Source organism: Dipodomys spectabilis, unplaced genomic scaffold, assembly GCF_019054845.1.
Source record: "Dipodomys spectabilis isolate Male_0828 unplaced genomic scaffold, ASM1905484v1 ptg000081l, whole genome shotgun sequence".
Taxonomy (NCBI): Eukaryota; Metazoa; Chordata; class Mammalia; order Rodentia; family Heteromyidae; genus Dipodomys; species Dipodomys spectabilis.
The window spans coordinates 9,572,855-9,587,988 of NW_024870758.1; the positions used below are offsets into that span (position 1 = coordinate 9,572,855).

General features: G+C 33.9%; 1 protein-coding gene and 1 non-coding gene across 4 annotated transcripts in view; one reads left to right on the plus strand and one right to left on the minus strand.

The window, feature by feature from the left end:
• Window positions 1-15,134, plus strand: part of Arhgap15 (Rho GTPase activating protein 15) — a 655,060-nt gene that overhangs the window by 227,830 nt on the left and 412,096 nt on the right. The gene's annotated exons all lie outside the window — the stretch shown is intronic.
• On the minus strand, window positions 5,759-5,868 carry LOC122110866. The gene has a single exon (XR_006147929.1). It is a non-coding gene; the product is annotated as a U6 spliceosomal RNA (small nuclear RNA).

Here is a 15,134-nt window from a genome sequence, read left to right on the forward strand (position 1 = left end):
TAATCTTGGTTTAGGAGACTGAGATCTGAAGATCAGCGTTCACAGCCAGCTCAGTGCAGGAAAGCCCTTAAGACTCTTATCTTCAGGAGTGGAGTTCAAGCCAGAAGTGGCTCAAGTGATTAAATTCTAGCCTTGAGTTAAATAGCTCAAGGCCAGTGCTCAGGCCCTGAGTTAAAGACATGGAGCTGGGCAGGGAGGGATGGTAGGGGAAAATCCAAGGAGGAAGCAACAATGCTTGATAAGAAATGTACTCATTATCTTGCCCATGTAATTGTAACCCCTCTATATGGCATTTTCACAATTTAACAAAAAGTATTAAAAAAAAAGACTTAGGACCAACACACACACACACACACACACACACACACACTCCACCATGGGCCAATTGATGCATTTTCCATTCTCTTCCTCCTCTTCTTCCTCTCTTGCTCTTGTTCCCTGAATTTTCTTTTTTACTTAGAAAATGAGACCTTTATATAAATCTCTTAATGTGTAATCAATATAACTTCTATTTTTAGGATGATGTGACTACATATGTTGAGGGGGATGAGTTTATTTTCTTATGTACCAGTAGCAAATTTGAGAGGTCAGTAAAGCAATCAACAAAGCTGAAATCCAGGGAAGCCAATTTCAGGAATAGCTTAATAAATTCCTGTGTTTTGTTGAGTGAATCTGTTACCTTCGTAGGCCTCACTTTCTCAGTTGTAGCATAATTATGCTCCCTTCCTTTTTGAAGCATGGATAAGAAAATACTATCAGCTGAATAATTATACTGAGTACTCCATTTCGAGATAAACTTGTGGCAATAGCTATAACATATAGTAGGACTTTTCAAACAAATATCTGAAAATAAGTATTTATTACAGATTATCTCCTCTAGATGTATCTTTTCGTTATTTATTTTCTTTAACTATTAATTATGCTTTCAAATGGAGAAAAGAAATATATTTCGTTGCCACAAAAATACAGCTTTAGGTACTGTAACTATGTCTCTTCCACCCAATCAGTGGGAGCCATGACTGGTGTTTGAACTTAGTGCCTCCTGTTTTCTAGCTATCTCTTGAAGAGTCTTCTGGTTTTGACCAGGATCAGCCTCTGACAATGATCCTCCTTCATATGCTTCCATTGTAGTTGAGAAGAAAGGTTCATGTCACCACAGCCCAACTTCTATCTGTTGAGATGGGAATTGCTTTACAACATTTTTGACTAAGCTGGCCTCACATGAGTGAAGGTCCTCCAAACTATCAGGGACCCTGTAGCTAGAGTTACATATGTGAACCATTACTTCTAGACAGTGTGAGACATCAAAAAAAGAGTGTATCTCTTGATGGTAAGAATGTCTTTAATTTTCAATGTATTTATTAAAAAAGCATACCTTCCTCATGTTGATGTACCTCCTTCGTGCTTTACTTTGAAACAACTAGTCTATTTTTACTTGCCTGAGTTCTAATATATGTAATGAGAAATTTCAGCTTAGAGCTTCACATTTTAATGGAAATGAAAACATTGCTTAACTTTTGGAAAGAAAAGCTACTGTCTTCAGAAATGTATTGTAACTTGTTTTATATACAAGCTAAGGTAGAATCATGTAGGAGATGCTAATCGATTTTTTATTTTATTTCATTATTTATTTTTTCCTCATGAAATGCGGCATTTTTTTTTTTTTTGGTAAGAGAGCCTCAATGAGCAAATAGAAATTATAAAACATTTAGTCGTCTCAACTATCTTTATGCATATCAAGCTGGACTTTATTAAAATATCTGTCATATGATACCATTATGGAAAGCCAAAGGACCCAAAAATACATCTAGGTCTCTTTGAGAAAAAATATAATACTGGAAGAACTGGTAAAAGTTAACTGCTTAAAAATGCATAAAGTATACAAATAATATTTTTGCCACTAAACTATTATACAAAAAATATGTGCATAGAACAGAATCCGTTTGGGAGTGAGAACCAGTGAAAATAAAGGGTAAGAAAGGAAAAGTATAGAAAGATGAACATGTCCAAAGTATTCTATATGTATGTGTGAAAATAGAATAGAGTATTTAGATTTGGGGTAAGAAATAGGAGGGGAAGTAATTAAATAGATAGATTTGACTGGAGCAAATTGTATGCAGATATGAAAACATCAAAATGAGTCCTTCTTCATTACTAATAAAGGCTAATAAAAATAGAAAAAGTATGTGCATTCATATGAAGTCCTAATTGATGCTTTTTTTTCTTTATGTCTGATAAGGCTTGAACTTAAGGACTCATGCTGTACTTTTTTTTTTTTTTAATCTTTTTTTTATTGTGAAAATACTGTACAGAGGGGTTACAATTACATGGGCAAGATAATGAGTACATTTCTTATGAAGCATTGTAGCCTCCTCCTGTGTTTCCCCTTCCCATCCTCCCTTCCCATCCTCACCCTGCCCCCCCACCCAATCCTCCCAGCTCCCCCTCCCTCCGCCCCCGCACCAAAGTTGTAAAGTTTGCTTTCGACTTAACGACCTGTACATCTCATTGTTGCAATGGGTCCACCTGTATCCCTACTTAAATGATCTGTTTTTCCTCTTCCCTTTCACAAATTATACCGACATCAAATACAGTGAAAGCAGGGGTTATACTGTGGCGGAAGGACAAAATGGAATTCTATGCCTCCATCAGAAAGAATGACATTGCCCCATTTGTTAGGAAATGGAAAGGCTTGGAAAAAATTATATTAAGTGAAGTAAGCCAGCCCCAAAGAAACATAGGTCCCATGGTTTCCCTTATTTGCAATATCTAGTATATGTCTGAGTCAAGCAGAAAATGTCAGATAAGGTGATGTTAGGGAAATGAACCCTAAGATACGTATTAAAATGTTTTATTTTTCTTTCATGTGATTGTTTCTAACGCATGCTGTCCTTTTGCTTTTTGGCTCAAGGCTACTGCTCTACTGTTTGAGTTATAGCTCCACTTTAAACTTTTTGCTAGTTAATTAGAGATGAGAGTCTTTCAGATTTGTCTGGCTTTGAATACCAGTCTTCAAATCCCAGACTCCTGTGTAGCTAGGGTTACAAGAGTGTACTACTCGTACCGAACATAAACTCCTAGTATTATTTAATGGATACAAGGACTAATGATCTAATTTTACAATGATTTTTGTCTAAAAATTATCAGCAATAACTTGGTTAAGTGTTTTAAAAGATGTTATTTGTGATCATGTTCCTTCCATTGGGTGCTTTAATATCATGAAAGAGATGAGTATCAACTGAGTACCACATAATTGTCCCTTCCCTAGAAAAGGGAAAAAGGGGGCAGGATGAAGGGAGAAAATGAGAGTAAAGCTACTGAATTTCTAGGTGTAACATCATTAACCAAATGCAACCTTCATTAAGCAAAATGCTTCAATGGACAAAAGACATTTGCCCGTGATGAACAGAACTGGCCCCAGGTGGTGAGAGTTGCCAGACTCTGAGGTCTATTTCTTGTACCAGGAATGGGCCTTTTTCACCTGGGGGGACAGGTGATGACTATACAGAGGCCCAAATTTCGGCCTCTGTAATTACATTAGCTTGCGATTAAGTAGACTTTTGGTGGGAGGATTAATGTCAGAAGATTCCTCATTTTTCAATCTTGTGTCTACATCAATAAAATTGAACTAATTGCTAATTGGCATTTAGAAAATGAACTACTCTGGTACCCTGGAGCTTTGCTGTTATATGACATGGAATTAGGAATATGCTATTTTTCTGTTCTATAAAGAGAGCGGTATTCATTTCTGGAAGAAACAGTCTCATTATATTATTTCAATTTAAAGCAGTCACATATATGAAACATCAAAGAAATGTTTTTAGGACCAGTGCACTATTTTTAGCACATATTTATTCACAAGGTCTGGATTTGCTACAAAATCATTACCTTAGAACAAATTGACAAAACTGCTCCCTGAATCACCTTGTTTATATCCACCTGCCCACTATCCTATGTTTTTGATTCATCTTGTATTATAGCATTACCAATGTTTCCCCCTACTGTTTGACATAGAATATGCTAGCATATTTAGGAATTATTTAGAATCTTATATGTTTTCCAAAGAAATTATAGCTTGGGAAGCATTTATATAAAAGTTTTTTTAATGCCCTACTACTATCTAAATAAATGAATATATGTTTTCAAGAATAATGATTAAAAAATAACATTTTAAAAATTTGTTACACTGTTCAAAAAGAAATGTACTCATTACCCAACTTATGTAACTGTTACCCCTCTGTACACCACTTTGACGATAATAATAAAAGATTTATTTAATAGTCCTTTATATTTGCTTCTCTCTTTCATCTACAGTCATAGAATATAATAAAATGAATAGAATCATTATAATAAAATAATAACTCTAAAATGTGCCTTCCTCAGAACACTGAATATTTGCAATATAATTTCAGTGGTCCATGATTTGTATTAGTAGTTGTTTTTGTTGTTATTTCAGAATAATATTTTCTAACATGTGTCTCATGGTCCCATAATGCCTGATGGAAAATTATCCATAGCTTCATCCATCTAGGATTGTCTGCATATAATACAGATCAACACCAAAATTGTGAGACATTCTGCTAAAAATCATTTCTTCGCTTAATTATGTGTATAAAAGATGTAATAATGGAATTCCCTTTGTTTTTAATATATGTACTGAGTAACTGATGTCTGACCCAGCTTGCTTTGGCAGCATCGTTCAGGAATTGTTTTACTTGAAAGACAGAAGCTAATTATATACACCAAAATAATTAAGTCAGTGTAGGAATTCTAATTTCTTCCACATTTTTTAAATCTGCTAATTGAACATACAAAATATGTCACCCAATTTCTTAAAGCATAGAAAAATAATCTTGGAAATTTCCTTTACATATTTTAACCGGTCACTAGTGGTTCACTCTTTTAATCTTAGTTGCTCAAAAGGCTGAAATCCAAAGGATTACAGTATGAACTCATATCAGGAAAAAAACTATGAGATTCCTAGGAGATTTCTATGAGATTCTATAACCAAATAGTTACCAAATACAGGGCAAGAGATATGAACCAAGCAGCAGCGCACCAGTTGTTAGCAAACTAGTCTAGTGAAATGCAAGGATCTAAGTTCGAACATTGGTTCCACCAAAAACAAAAGAAATTTCCATTAAATATTCTGATTACCAAAATAATTCTTTCATTTATAATATACTTCTAATTTAGAATTCCTTGTACTTTTATTTTTTTAATTGTGAAAATACCATACAGAGGGGTTACAATTACATGGGCAAGGTAATGAGTACATTTCTTATCAAGCATTGTTGCTTCCCCCTTTGTTTCCCCTTACCATCCTTTCCCATCTCCCCCCCACCAAATCTCCCTCCCCCCACGCCAAAGTTGTAAAGTTCGTTTTTCGACATAATGTCTTGTGCATCTCATTGTTGCAATGGGTCCACCTTCCCCTCCACAAATTATATCTACATCAAATACAGTGAAAGCAGGGGTTATACCGTGAGGGAGGGACATACAAAGCAACAAAGAAATATCTTATAAGTATGTTAGAAGCAATACCAAGAAAGAAAAAAAAAATTTGAGTCCTTCTCTTGGAGTTCATTTTGCCTAATATCAACTTATCTGACCGTTTCTGCTTGACTCAGACATATACTAGTTATTGCAAATAAGGGAAACCATAGGACCTATGTTTCTTTGGGCTTGGCTTACTTCACTTAATATAATTTTTTCCAAGTCTTTTCTTTCCATTTCCTAACAAAATGGACAATGTCATAAAAATATGGAACGCTTCACGAATAATTTGTGTGCCGTACTTGCACAGGGGCCATGCTAATCTTCTCTGTTTCATTCCAATTTTAGTATATGTGCTGCCGAAGCGAACACTCCTTGTACTTTTAAAAGACTATAAAGTATTGAAACGGAGACATAACTTTATAAAATGATGTGATAACTAATAACAATTCATTTTTCAGAAAATAAAGATGGCTACCCTAACAACTTTTCTTTAAAATAGAAAGCACTGAGTATTAAATGACTTTATTAAAGGCAAAGCCAAGGTGAGGACAGGCCTGCAAGTAAAATACGGTGGGATTTGCTGCACTTTTAACAAATTGGGCCTTCATTGCTCCTAGTTATTGGTAAGTATCCTCTTAGTCTTAACACACTATGTTTAGACTAATATCCAGTGGGTTTTACCTTGTTAAATCTTTTTAGCTACTTCTTCATGGATTCAGAACTACTACTCATTCAGTTATATAAATGGAGAAACAAGTTGAAATCATGCAACATTGGCTAGATTTCAAGGACTAGTGCCTATGGATCTTGAACCTGAAATGAATAAATGAATGTTCTTTTTCATTCCAGGATGCTAAATTTTCTAATGACTACAGGTCAATGTTATCATTTTCACACATACATTGATTGAGGGGGAAACTCAGGGACCATACCATAGCTTAGAAACTGCTTTTGAACATACAGAATTTATCCTGAGATGTCTTAGCATTTGATTTCTGTTGCTCACTATTTCTTGAGAATGTCAGTAATTGTCTTTTCAGTTCAAGGATGTCAGTAACCAAAATTATCATTGTGGTCTGGTTCCCAAAAAACAGAGCAAGCATTTAAGGCTTAAATATGATGATTCTTGTGTCATAATTTCATCTGCTCAGATATTATTATTTTTTGAAATATGAACCTCTCATTTGCATAGACCTCAGCAAAAATGAAATGGCATTCTGAACTACTTCCTGATGAATGGAAACTGAACAAGAATGACAATTATCCACATTCATAGATTAGAAGGAGAAATTCATGTCGTTTCCAAGTATCTTCACACTTCCCTAGGAAACTGGTGCGCTCCGATGGTAGAGAGGAGAGGCAGTTTTAAAACTGCAGCTCTTCCCTTCCAGAAACTGCATTCGTCTCAGTCTGAGCAAACCTGTAGAAATCTGTGACACAAGGCACAATGGTAGTGGCCACATTCGTGGAAACAAGTGTCTCACTGATGGCAAAGTGGCACATTGCTTTCTTGATAGAATTCTTTCAGAACCTTAAATGTAAAGCAGTATAGCTGTGCAGGAGCACATGCATGCTTAGAGTAGCATTTCAGTACTGCTGGCTTAGCTAGCAAACAAAATATGGTTCAAATGGCATAGTAATCCTAGAAACGGAAGGCACCAGTTTAATGAGGTCTCCTCTTCTTGAAATTAAAGTGGAAGGAGCTTTGCAGAGAACAGTATTCAATAACAAAATATTAAATGATAAACACAGATTGCTTAAAATCAGACGGCCCATTTTAAGCAAAGCATTTTAGCTCATCATGATATGTAGCACCTTATTTAAATTAGGAGGTGTTAATTCGTAGCTTGAATAATATATTAATATAATATGTAAAGTGAATGGCATTGTTAATCACAGTCGCGCCTGGAACGACTTTGCTTCTGTGCACTGAATGTTAATTTTGCAAAACATTAATTTCAAAGATTTTGCAGTAGTGCTTTTGTAATTAAATATTAATGTCACATGTTATTGCAGTAGCATGTTTATGAAAGCCGGCAACACTTCAAGTCAACTCATTTGTTTTTATATTTATTCTTGTACATCTGCAATCCCTTCCATTTCACAATTTTAAAGTGAAGGCCATTTTGAATAGTCAATATGTGAACATTTTTCATTGTAAGCGTTTTTTAACATCCAACAGGGTAAATATTTAATGTTGTGTTTTTAGCTGGTATAATTTTTCAGAAAATTGGCTATAACTTTTAACAACTCAAAGGTACCTAAACTGTCTCCAGTTTTGGCTTAAGTGATTTGAAAATAAAGTAGCAATAAATGTGATGAAGCTGTGTAAAAATATTTAACAATTAGAAGGTTTTATATGAAAGTTGGAAATTAGAATCACAATTCTATGCACAACACTAATTTATTTTAACACTTACTTCTCTTCACACTTTCTTATTTTTTACATGTTTGTATTATGGCATTGCATTATCTCAAGAAAATTGAAAAAAATTGAATTGATTGTTGGTTGACTTTTTGTCAAGTTCCACAACTAGACAAAGAATAGAAAAATCTTACTTCTCAGCTATGTGATTTACCCTTATTACATGTTTTGAAGTTATACATTAGTGTTAAAAGAGGGTCGGTTTTATGGGTACCATCTTATTCCAAGTATATACTGTATAAATGTCATTAGATTTGGTTTGGTAAGATCACAACAGCTGTGGATCTTGTCCAATAACTATACATTTGTTATTTACAGTAGCTAAGTCATTTCCAGTTTTGAATCTTGACAAGAAATAGCATTGAAGATATTATGGTTAAAACTATTAATTCAACCATCTAGCAAAGTTGTCTTCTACAATGAAATCCCTTAGATATACTTTAAGAAAAATTATGGAATAAATTATCCATATTACCCTCACAATCCAGGAAAAAAAATCAAGATGTATTATGTTTGGTTATGGGCACATTTAACAGTTAAAAATTATATCTGCACCTGATGTTGCATGTTAGTAGCTAATGTCACTTGACAGTGATGAAATTAAAGGATGAAGAAGAGATACAAACTACATTTTACAAGCATGATGGGTCTCCAACAATGCCATTTAAATATTATTTGTCACTATTTAAAATGAACCTTTCCCCTTTAAGCTATGCCATTACGCTCATTTGTCCTGTCACCACTGACAGGCTATATGACTCACACACAAAAATGGTCATTAGGTACTGCGTCTTCATCTTATTTAAAAAAAAAAAAAAGGAAGAAAGAAAGAAAGAAAGCATTCTGATGCCTCTAAAAGCCTGTAATTATTTTCCTCCGAAGAGATAGTGTTGCTTAGAAGGTAATTTAATAACCTTTTGCATGTACCTGGGGAATGCCTCTCCAGGGAACCAAGGTGCCGACATGCCATTCAGTCGTCAAAACATGACCTTTAATGGTTGCTTGGAGAGAAGTTAGCGTGGAATGTTGTACACTGTGCAATGCTAATTCTGCTTTCTAATATATGCAAAATTTAGTTCTTGAGCAATGATCTTTGTAAGATGAATTAATATAGGTACTGCTCCAGGAAACAAAAGAAATTGCAATGTGAAAGTCTTCCCCCCACCATCCCATCATCTTTTGTAGTTGTTTGAAGTAGCTAACAACTTCCACAATTTGTATTAAAAAAAAAAAATAGTGTGAAACACTTTGGAAGTCTTTGCTTCCTTTCCTTCTTCTAGTCAGTGGGTAAATTCTATTCTACATACTATGGAAATGTAAAACCGGATTAAAGGGATTTCTTTGATAAGTTTATTTTCCCCCAAATAAAGCCTTGGCCCTAACTCTGTGAAAAAGAAAAGGAAATGCTTACCTTTAAAATACCCTCTCTGTTTTATAACAAAATGTATGTAGCTTGTCGAAATTACTAATGCAGTTACTGAGTTAATTTTTTACATCTTCCATGGATTTTCAATGTGAAAAGATGATATTTTGAACACTTGCACAGACAAAAAGAAGCACAGGCTGTTTTCTGTAAGAGCCAGGTTCAGAGATTCTTTATTTTGGTAGTCTGATATTAGATTCTGCCTTAGTTAGAAATGCTAGGATTTCAACTCCTACCCCTGACATGCCATCCGTCAATTTATTAGCACACTGGTGCAGTAAGCCACTGAACAGGCTATATCAATCTGTTTAGTTTTTTTTTTTTTTTCTTTAAAATGTCTGTAATCCTCAGCTCTGCTCTCTCAACCGGTCAGCATTAAAGATTTATGTTGTACTTTTTTTTTCATTGCCACACCTGAATATGGATTACTTAAATGGGCTGTAAATAATTCATATCTGAGAATAAGTTTCCATTACTGACCAATGTTGTAATTTAATATACTGTATTATGGGTTATACAATTTTAGATTGTTTTCTGTGTGCATTCTATAGTCAAGCAGACAACAGTTTAAGTAAAAAGGGTGAGGTGTTTGTTCAGCTTATTTTCCTCTTCACTCTGTGTGCTCACATCAGCAACAGGACTAAAAGAAGCAGAAAGCTACTACACGTACATGTTTTCCTGCTATTTATGGAAATCTCTTCTTTATAAAGCACTTGACCTAAAACATAATACCAAGGATCTAATAGCATATTATTAATAAATGCAAAAAATATGAATATTGATAACTAAAAATCTGAGTTCTGGAGGACTGAAAAATAATCTTAATTCTTGAACCCAAAGGTTAAACATCCTGTTCAATGCTTGATGATTCTGTATAAAAAGTGTCCATAATAAAATGATAATTTATTTGACAGTTCGATTTGAATTAGGCTACTGGATCAAATAGGCAAAATGTTAAAGTACAAGCTATTTTTAAAGCAGAGGCAAGTGTTTACTCTTAAAAGAGCCTTAAACAATTTAAGATTAAGTGAGTATAGTAAAAATTAATAATAGATTAATACATGAAAATCTATGAAGACACAAGATAATGATTTAAAAAGGAATAATTTAAAAAGATGAATTAAAAACTCGAATCAGAAAAGAAGGCCAGCATAAACTAGGGAAAAACATGCTGTGAATAAAGTCTGTTAGATCTTGAAATAGGAAGAACTGCTAAATAATGCATAGTTTTATTTTTCTATCATTTGCATAAACCTTAAGAGAGTATTTATTTGTGTAAAACTTGATGTATCGAGTAAGGAGAATGAAAAAAATGGCATTCATTTTGTTTTCATTTTGGTATTTAGGAAAAATATTCTGTTACATATGGACTACTTAGACCTAATCATCTGACTGAATGTGCATTCTGCCTTGAGCCAGGTTGGAAAGGGCTGGCTGAAGAACAGTGCCCTGGTCTTGCTGCAGGCAATGCAGGTTGGCCCATGCTCTGCTGGGGAGCAGATGGTGAGCCAATGCTTGTAGTCACACTTACCTTCCTTGCTAAATCCATAATCCCTCACTGGACACGGAGCCAAGGCAGGCTTTGGAGGCAGAAAGGAGGTTACAATCTGGACTTGGGTAGTGACTGCCAGAACTGAGAAAACAGCTCAGAAATTTCAAATGCTTAACAAGTTATCTGTCTTGTCCCTAAGCCAGTGCAGCATTTTTAAAAGTAATTAAGACATGATTGAAAATGTGTATGCCATTTAAATACAAAAATCTTCAAAAATCACCAAAACCAATAATTAAAAGCCACATTTAATGTGACATTATGCAAAAAAATTATTATGAACTGTATTTTTGTGGCTGAAAGAAAATATATTGAGTAGAAAATAAGAAAGAGGAAGCGTTTATTTTTATAGTAAAAGGCATTTTATTTTCTTTACAAAACTGTATCTCATTTAAGGAAAATATTTCATACATGCTTATAAATATGAAGTATTTTCCTTCTATAAGGAAATACATAGTATGCAGCATTCTATCTACCCTGGCATATGCTTTTCTATAAGTTATTCTTTAAAATATTAGATGATTAGTTATTTTTCTAATACATATATATGTCTATGTATGTTTTTATATGTGTGAATGGGGTTCATCAACACAGACATTATAAATCAGAAAGACAAAATAAAAATATTGAGTGGGTAGCCAAATTCTAATCATTTATAATAAAAGGGATAGCAAATGCCATCTGTTTAATGTTAAAAAAAAAAAAACCTAACTGGTAAAATGCATACATATCCAATAAAATAAAACCATGGAGTATTCATATAAAACAAAATATGTATAAAATGATAACATATTCCATTAGGGCAGGATTGACTTAAACATATTCTATCTACATAATAATCAGATGTGAGGAAAAACAAATTCTTCTGATTATGATTTGTACTACCTCACAGATTTAAGGAAAAGAAAAAAAAAACTAGTTTGAATCTACCTATTGGGTGTTATAAAATTCCTTAGTTTTCCCTACTGAATTTTCATGCCTTTCTCTTAGGCAACATTCCTTTATGCAAATCATTCTTAGGCATACTTACATTAAGTTCATTGACTTGAGCAAATTTCTTACTGCTGTCATCAGTCCATGGAATTATCTACATATTCCAAGCTGACAAATTGCTCCCACTACCCCATTTGTGTCAGTGGATGATTTGAGTGCTCCACTCCATGACCTGAGCCAAATCCTTATATCTTTCTCTTTTTCCCCTTTTATATTGCCAATCTTGAAAAAGTTTATCCTTATTTGTACTTTGGGAAATTATCTTAATCACTTTACGGACCTTCTTCAAAACTCATTTCACGATATTTTCATTCATCACATGTCCTAATATTTTTTCCATAATTTGTTATATAGGAATAAAAAAGTATAGATCTTTCACTGCTTTAGCTTGTAAGTGATGAAATATGCCCTAATCTGAGATATGTGTAGATCAACACTGTAAAGAGATGTAACAACCAAATTAATTATAATTCATTTTAGGCATATCACATTTGTATATACAATAATGAGCATGTTATTTTTAAGTCATGCTAGTTTGTATCAGAAAAATATACATCAAAATATGTCATTTGCAACAATTTCAATTATTTTATGTTACTTATATTTATTTAGTGTTTTGTTGGTTATAGGACTTGAATTTAGCGTCTGGGCGTTGTCTCTGAGCTCTTTTGCTCAAGGCTAGTACTGTATTACTTTGACCCACAGCTCCACTTCTGGTTTTCTGGTGGTTAATCAGAGATAAGGGCCTCAAAAGGACTTTTGTGCCCAAACTGTCTTTGAATCAGGATCCTCAGATCTCAGCCGCCCAAGTAACTAGGATTACAGGTATGAGCCACTGGAATTTTTTTTTACATTAAAATAGAATCAGAAAGTAGTCATATCACTCAGGTAGGGAATGAAGGTATACTTCTACTTTTGACATTAAGTACTTCCTTCCTTTTTCTTTTGCGTTAGAGATATTTTCATAGGCTTTCAAGCAGGCAAGGAATGGCTGATTTAGTAATTTTTGTTTCCATCAGAGAAGCATCCTACAAAGAAGAAATTGTGCATCAGCTGCCCAGCAATAACCCAGAAGAGCTAGAGGATAATATAACTAAGGTTTTGAAATGGATTGAGCAGTAGGTGAAATATCATAACTCTTAACTACTACTGGCCGGCCATACTAGTCACTCATGATGATATCTCTCTCACTACTTCATAGATAGAATATTTTTAAGGTTACTTCTAACAGTGCAACTTTCCTGTAAAGTCACATTTCTGTTAATATTGAAATACTAATCTATAATATTATACATATGAACAATTTAAAAACTCTCACTCAACAAAAAATGTAAAGTAAGTTGGGTGAGATACCTCATGCCCATAATTCTAGCTACTCAGAGATTGGAAAAATCATGGTTTGAGAATAACTTGGTGGAAAAGTTTGCCACATTGCACCTCAATAAATTTAAAACATAAAACTGGGTGTAGTGGCGGGTGCTTGTCACCCTAGCTGCATGGGAATAATAAATGGAAGAATAACAGTCTCCAGATGAAACCATGCATAAAACAAGACTATTAAAAAATAACAAAAGAAATATAAGTTTAAAAAGGGAGGGAGGAAGAATGAGAGAGTAGGGATTGATTTGATCAACAGTGTATGTTAATAAAAACAAAAAATTAAGCATGATATTTTAAAGAAGTAAAGAATATAGGGCCTGAGAAGGTGGCTCAGTGGTAGAGCGCTTGCCTTGCATGCATGAGGTCCTCAGCATCACATAAACTAAAAAGAAAAAAACTGGAAGTGGTGCTGTGGCTCAAGTGGTAGAGCGCTAGCCTTGAGCTGAAGAGCTGAGGGACAGCGTCCAAGCGCAGAGTTCAAGCCCCAAGACCGGACCAAAAAAAAAAAAAAAAGAATATAAAATTTAATAAGACATAGTTCTTCTATTTCCGATTCATTAAGAAAAGGCATTACAATTGAAAAATCTAGGTTTGAATTCCTGTTTAGCCAGTACAGAAATACAATAATAGAGCCAGCCAGAATCTACAAAATTATAGCATTTGTTGGGTGATTTCTAGCATTTTGAACTCCCACAAAACAGCCTTATGGCTATATGAAGATTTTAAAAAAATCAAAGTCACATTAAGAGTTACATAAAAACAAACAGCACAATCCAGGTTATGTTTCCAAGTAGTACATTAATTGTCAAAAAAAAAGTGGTTCAGATATACATGAAACAAGTCAAGAAGGTGAACACTTAACTGGTTACCTGATATTTTTTATCTTAAACTTCTCATTGCACAATTTTGACAAATAATTTAAAACACCATTTTGTCCACTTGAAAAGAGAATGGAAAATTTCAAATATAAGCCTAGGGGAAAGATTTTGTAACATCTCTTATGTTTTCGAACATTGCTACAAGCAATGTCATTTCCATTTTCCATATATGAGTCCCACATTTTTTAGGAATCTACACTCCCCCCTTTGCAGAGAGGAAAAGTATAGCTTCCTCTGAAAAAGAAAAAGATAAAAAAGTACTAAACATCAGATTAGAAATCCAATTCAACAAAATCCTTGGAGGTGGCTTCTGATCTCTAGTAAATCTTCAGTAAATCACATCTTTGATGTGTCATCTATTAGACATCAGAGTGGCATATGCCAATTATCATGTGGTGTATAAAGCCTCTAAGTAATTATTATCTCAGGCATCAACATTATTACAAACATTATTAATTAAGACAGACTTCTTATTTCCTTAAATCTGAATTGTACTCTTATGGCAAGTGACCGATTATAGAATTGGAAATGACTACATTATCAGAAGTTGCAACTCTTGGACGCAGGATAAAGCAGAGATCTTGATGTTAATGGTCATGGAAGATTCTGTGTTGCCATCTGTCAGGAATTATTTACCAGTCTTTGCTGACCAAATTCCAAATTAAGAAGCTCAATTTACTGGCTCAAACTTACCCTCTATCTTAATTATAAATAGTGACTAAATTTAATAAGACCTGTTATCTGAAACATTTACTTCAGTAGGGTTTTGCATTATCAACTTTTTGCCTAGGGTGTTCATTATGTTTTGATTAACTTCTTACCTTAGACTCCTAAATACCATTTGTATATTCTTTTGACCCACTCTAAGCCATTCTCATAGGGCTGGATTCAAAGGGGATTATTGTAACTTGCAAATTGTGCTTCTTGCTTAATAATTTCTCTTTAAGTCACCATAGATTAGATAATTTTCAAAGCTGTCTGTATACT